Source organism: Cupressus sempervirens, chromosome 9 (genome assembly GCF_028749045.1).
Source record: "Cupressus sempervirens isolate cs-2001-9-10 chromosome 9, ASM2874904v1, whole genome shotgun sequence".
In the NCBI taxonomy this organism is placed as follows: Eukaryota; Viridiplantae; Streptophyta; class Pinopsida; order Cupressales; family Cupressaceae; genus Cupressus; species Cupressus sempervirens.
In genome coordinates this window covers 1,323,022-1,330,219 of record NC_143126.1, presented here as the reverse complement: position 1 = coordinate 1,330,219, position 7,198 = coordinate 1,323,022, and positions in this window count along the sequence as shown.

Below are 7,198 nucleotides of genomic sequence, written 5' to 3'. Positions count from 1 at the left end.
AGAATTTAGTGTAACTTCAAATAGTGGAAAAATAAACTCATAAGGGAAGAAAAACAATAGTTTCACCATTTAGTATGCCTACTGAAAACATAATATCAAATAAACTTCATTCAAAAATCATGAGTGACATCTACTTATTAATTAATGATGATTGAAACCTGCAAAATAATGTTGAGGCAATCTGGTAGTTTAACAATCTAAATTATCTTACCCCATATATATAAAAATGAAGTATTGGAGTATAGGGATGCCAAAAATAGTAAGCTTGACCAAAAGAGCTTCTAATAAAAAATAAATAGGAAACATTGTAGTACTTTTAAGCAGTGTCAAACAAATGGGCAAGGTAGATAATTCAATTATGAATACCATAACATGGACCAACTAGATAGAGATGCAAGAAATTCTTACTTTGTTTTGTCTTTTGATAAGTAGAAATAAATTTCCAAAAGAGAAATTTATTATGATTTTAGATCACTTTTAATTTCTTGAAATCACTTTAGAGAATAAATCATGATTCTCACTCTAAACTCAAAGCAATGTGATTAAAGGAATACATTGACTATTATTTATATGTGTCTTATATTCATTGGTAGATTTATCAAAATCTATTTCAAATACCAACATTCTAGAAGCTAAACTTTTCTTTAGATCTTCCTTACTTTTGTACATTTTCCAAAAGGACTTTGAAGTGATCACTAATGCTTACCCATCTATTGGTTGTGAATTTTAGATTTGAATAATCTTAGATCCTAACTTCCATTCATACAATTTTCATTTGGTGCTCCAACTCATTATGTAAGTTTTATGTTTTCTTCAACTCCATAATTGGTATGTGAATAGGTAAGATTCTTACCAATAGACCACAATTGTTGGATAGTCTGAAGTGCAAGGGTTAGTGTTATAGGAATATCTGAACTCATTTCATAGATGTGGGATTTTTTTGTTTGGGAAATTTTTACATCCAAATAATTATTTAGCATAGTTTCTAAATTTTCTATTTAGTTATGGCTATACAAAGTAATAGTTTGTCTGGTCATTGAATTATGCTATTGATATTTTTTGCCTTGGTTGTGGGGCCACCATTGTTCATGGAATTCAAAACTTATGGGTCACACAAGTCTATTATCTTTTAAATATTTTATTAGAAATGAATTTCAATGCCATATTTATTGCAAGTTCTTAATCAGTGGCTTTTGGCGGTTTAGATTTGAAAATTTTCTAGATTTGAGAATCATGTCATGTAATTGCTATTCATTAATTAAAGATTGGATGGTTTTCAAAATTAACCTCCTACAAACATTTTCTTGGTAGATTTAGTTATTGGTGAATCATTTTTCATGGAAGAAGTTAATTTCATGTGCTAGTTTTCCATTGTTGTCAATTTGATGAATTATAACCTAGATTTTACACATTTGCAAAAAAGAAAAATATTTGTAAAGCCAATTTTTCTTTTCAAATGCTTCTCTTGTTGTAGCATTAAGTGTCATTTAGAAGGGTGCTACAACAGAAGGAATGACTATGTATGATTATCACTAGTATGGTCATGATTATATTTCTATGGCAGTAATGATGGAGGTACTAGATTAGTCCAAAAAGAATGTTACATGGAGATTAGAAATAAAATAATGGTTCCTTTCTTTGTTCTAGGAGTTTCTGACTAAGAGATTATTTTTGATACATCAACCAATCATTATAATAATAGCTTGAAACTTCATGAACATATAATATAAATTAATATTTGGATTTTTTTATTGTGTTCTCAGGATGGTGCTGCAGTTACTAGTTTAATCATTGTTGCTTTATCCTTGGTTGTAGTTAATGTAACTAGAAATCCAATTTATGATCCAGTTGGATCTATTCTATTGGGCTAGTTAGTTGAAATGGTCTATTTCCTCTACTTGCACATTTTTACTTATTTATTATTTTACTAGAGCTTAATGGGAATTACCTTTTTTAATCTAGTAGTGTTCTTTTTTTTCATGTAAGAGCATTCTAGGCTTGTTTGCAATCCTGCATGTTTGGAGGGATTTTGGTTAAGTGTTGAGGATCATCAAGCTTGGATTTGGTGGAGCTATGATTTTCATTGTTAGTGATGTGTTGGAGACACATTGGGGAACCTTTCCTCATGATTTCATAGAGATTGGAAGGATTGAGTTGAAGTTTAATCTGTTTTTACCTTGCTATTAGAACTGTGTTTTTCTAGTTTCAAGGTGCATGTTGTAGACTATGTAACTAATTTTTAAAAATGAGTTAGAGGCTTCACACTCAAAGGATGGAAGAGGACCTAGCATAATTCCTTTTAAACAAGGCACAAGTTCTAATTCATTATAAATTGGGAGATATGGCAATTCTCCTACAGTATCAATTTCTGGCAGACTGCGTGATAGCTTTTTATGCATGACTTTTAGGATTGATGCACAATTTTTCTTGGGGAATCAGCCTTTTTTAATTTAAGGGGTTGCAAAGGACCTAAATTAATACCTTAAGTTTAAAGCATGAGTTGTAATTCAATCAGAGCTACTAGATATTTCAAATTTACTCGGGTATCAATTTTTGTTCATTTAATTACTGTTGTAGGCTGACTTGTGACATTTAATTTATGTATTTGTATTTAATTTATGTTATAGAATTTTTTTTTGCTTAGATTGGTATAAGTGGGGGTCTTGTGGAGTCTTTTATTCATTTAGTTGAGATGGAATGAAGGATAGATGCAAATTTGAAGAGCTAGAGCTATGGCTAAGGAACTACAGGATCTCTTGGTGGACCTGAGGGTACAAGTGTGGATTCTTCTTGGAGTTCTTATCCAATTGTGTATATGGACTAGTTGAGATTGGTTGTGAGTTGGATAAAGTTGGATCTTGTAGAATTGATTTTTTAATTACTGTATGTATTTGGTCCTAACCCAAGAGGCCTTACAGTCGGGCATATTGCATGAAATTAGTTATATATTATGAATGAATTATTATAATTTGGTATCAGATCTTGCATTATTCTTTATTGCTATTTTGTTTTCACTATGGGGTTATATAGCTAGGGGCTAGGACATATCCTTTGGGGATACTCCCATCTTGCACTACATCAGATGGTATCAGAGTGAAGGTTGTTCTTGAATGTGCAGACCGATTGCAAAAGTTGAGGTAGTTTACACTAGGGTTTTATGAGTGGATTTATTAGGGTTTGTGAAAATATTGGAAGATGCCTCCAAGAATATTGGACCCTAGGGACATTGACGATCTTAGGGATGATGTAGAACAATGGATCTCAGAGAAGGTTAAAGTAGATTTTAGATCTAAGATGGAGGAGGTTAAAGTAGATTTCAAATCTCAGATAACATTGATTAAGAGTGACATGATTACTAAAATTTTAAGTGTTTTAAGTGGTGTACCTAGGCATGTGGGTGTTGAAGGTACTTATGAAGAAGTTGTTGAAGACTTTGAAGTTTTTGGATCAAGTAGTGAGGATATAATTGATCATGTAGAGAGACATATTGGAATTAGGGCTAGTCAGTTTGCTCGACCTGGATCTCAATTGAAGTTGAAGCATAAGATGGAGGTTTCTAAAATTTTAGATACTTTGAATCTTGAAGATCTGATTGATTAGATTGGTGACTTGGAAGACTACTTTGAGCTTGAGGATATTGAGGATCCACTCAGAGTAAGGTTGGCACAAACTAAGCTGAAGGGACATCCTACACTTTGGTGGAAAGAACTACAAAAAGATAGATAAGAGGAAGGCAAAATGAAGATCACTAGATGGAGATTGATGGTGACTAAGTTGAAAGCTAAGTTCATGCTGATTATGAACGTGAGTTGTTAAAGAAGTTTTCAAATTTGAAGTAGAAGGATATGACTATGAAAGATTACATTGAGGAGTTCTACAAGTTGACTATTCAGTTTAGGCATAGAGAATTGTCAAAGGAGAAGGTAGCACAATACATTAATGGTTTGAGTTTCAATATTTAGGATGAGGTTGGTATGCTGAATATTTCTTTAGTTGAGGATTCTTATCAATACAATTTGATAATGCTAAAGAGGAGTGATGAAGGAGCATCCAGAGGTATAAGGGCAATCCTGTGTCACCCAAAAAAATGTACTTAGACTTAGTTTCTATTTCATGTCTTTACATTTTTGGATACCCATTTGGCTCAAATAAAGGTTCCAACTCTCATAGTTCAACTATCAGTGCATTTGAAAATCCTAAAAAAATAGGAGCATGTATTTGGGCCATCATGTTAGTAAATTAGAAGGTGTGAATTGGCCAAATGAATGTAATCATGATTTAGAGCATTCCAAAAAAATAATCAGGTCAATAGGCCCCATGGTTTGAAAGTTATTGCAATTTTTTGAGTTTTGGAGACCTCCTAAGAATGCTTCAAAGTCAGGTTTGGGGCATTAAATGACCTTGAAAAGGGTCAAAAAATGGGGGACAAGCAAAGCTGGTCCATAGGGCTATAGAGCGCTTTGAGAGCTTTCCAAAAATGTAAACGGTTCGTCAATCAGAGCTACGGTTCAAAAGTTATGCCTCCCTAAAGTTCGGCTACCGTTTTTGGATTCTTCTAGATTTGCACCGACTTCTAACGCAGCTTCTGGAAACTTCTATTTTGTCGGTGGATGCCTACTAGCACTTTATAGAATGTATTCCTAGTCCTTAACCCTCTGGGGTCTATTTAAGGAGATTTCTGGCATTGTAAAAGGCAGTTCAGATTGGAGCTTGAGAGGAGGTGCTAAAAGGAGAAATATTCTCCAGATTTATGCTATTGTAAGCCCGTAGGGCATGTTTTGAAGTTCATTTTCTCTGCACTGTTTGTACTAGCTTATCTTCTTAGTTAATATAATTTCCCTTTTCTATTGTGTCCATTTTGTTGTTGGGTTGTGTCCCCATCAAGTGGTATCAGAGCGGGTTTTCCTGAGTGTGTAGACAAAGTGCCGACTGTGAGGCAGTTTGCACCAGGACTGTGTGGTTGTGGGTTCGAGTTAGAAGATGCCTCCACGAAGAGAGCATGGTGGAAGGGCCAGAGCTATTGATCCTAAGGAGGTTAGAGCCCTCCAGAGATAGGTACAAGCATTGCAAGAGGAGCTTCGTAGAGGATCAAATGTTGCCGCAGATGACAATAGTGAGGATGACAATGAAGAGGAAGTAATGGAAGTTGACGGGGAAGTTCTGAATCCTGTAGAGGAAAGGATTTTTAGGGCCATTACTAAGTTTGGGAAAATACCTACAATTGAAGTGGGTATATTTTTGAGAAATTTGAAACCAGATGAGTTGATCGATTGGATCAATGAACTGGAAGAATACTTTGAGTATGAGGATATAAGGGACCCAGATAGGGTTAAGTTTGCAAAGGCCAAACTAAAAGGCCATGCCAAAATCTGGTGGCAAGAGATTCAACTGGAAAGACTTAGAAGAGGAAAGGAGAAGATCACAAGATGGGATAGCATGGTGGACAAATTGAAGAAGCAATTCATTCCTGTGGACTACGAGCTTGATCTGTTTAAGAAGATGCATGGGTTAAAGCAAGCAGGAAGATCAGTCCAAGAATATATAGAGGAGTTTTACCGACTCCTGATTAGAGCGGGGCATGCAGAAGAAAATAAGGAGAAGGTTTCTCGTTATATCAATGGGTTGCGACCTAGCATCCAGGAGGAATTAAGTCTGGTAAGAATGACCAGCATTGAAGAAGCATACCAATTTTCCCTAAGAGTTGAAGAGAAGCTGACTAAAAGGTTTGAAGGAAGACAAAGAGGGCACGGTCAAGGAGGAAGGGGAAGCAGTAGATCATCTGGAGGCTGCAATGAAACTCAAAAGAAAAATGAAGATGAGGGTACTAGCAGGAACCAGAGGAATGAGTGTTTCAACTGCTCCCGTGATCAAGACTTTGGAAATCAAAGAGGAAGAGGTAGAGGACGTGGACAAGGAAGAGGAGGTTTCCGTGGTACCTGTTTCCATTGCAATGAAGAAGGTCATCATGCCTTTGAATGCCCTCAACAACAAGGAAGGACGGATAGGAGAGTTGAGGACCAAGCTAGGGTTGCTCATGTGGATGAGGATGCACAATCATCACATTCAGAGGATGTAGAAAGAGGAGAGACCTTGGTAAATGAAAGAGTCCTACTAAGTGGTGAGAATGAACCAGGACAACGGAGGAGTTTGTTCCATACCAGATGCAAGTGTGAGGATAAATGTTGTGATGTGATCATTGATGGTGGTAGCACTGATAACTTGGTATCAGAAGAGATGCTCTCTAAGCTGAAGCTCAAGAGGGAGAAACATCCCCAGCCGTATCAGATTTCTTGGGTAAAATATGATCATAAGGTCCTAGTAAGTGAACAATGTTTAGTAAAATTCAAAATTGGGAGTTACCATGATGAAGTTCTCTATGATGTTATTTCGATGGATGTTTGCCATCTATTGTTGGGTAGACCATGGCAGTTTGATAGACGTGCAATACATGATGGACATGCAAACACATACTCTCTGACAAAGGATGGAGTTTGCCACAAATTGAAGCCCATGAGAAAGGAAGGTGAAAAGGTATGTAGCAGTGCTAGGATTTGTCTTGTTGATGGAAGGAAGTTTTTAGATGGCATGAAACATCAGCGTATGTGCTATGCTTTGATTCCTAGGAAAGATAAAGAAGGTAGTAGTGAAATACCATTTGAAGTTTCAGATTTACTAGGGGAATTTGGAGATATTATCTCTGAAAATGTTCCAGATGGATTGCCACTAGTAAGGCAAATCAGTCACCAGATAGATCTGATTCCAGGAGCTAGTTTGCCTAACAAGGCTGCTCACAGGATGACTCCTACTAAAATAGAGGAGCTAAATAGACAGGTTCAGGAGCTGTTGAGGAAGGGCTTGATTCGAGAGAGCTTGAGTCCATGTGCAGTACCTGTAGTACTTGCACCAAAGAAGGATGGAGAGTGGAGGATGTGTACAGATTCTTGAGCTATAAATAGGATAACCATCATGTACCGGTTTCCTTTACCAAGGATGGATGATCTTATGGACTGCTTGAGTGGAGCTCAGTACTTCACAAAGATAGATCTGAAGAGTGGCTATCATCAGATACAGATTCGAGAAGGAGATGAGTGGAAAATAGCCTTCAAGACCAAGGAGGGTCTTTATGAGCAGTTAGTCATGCCCTTTGGATTGACGAACGCCCCAAGAACCTTCATGCAGCTCATGAATGAGGTGCTTA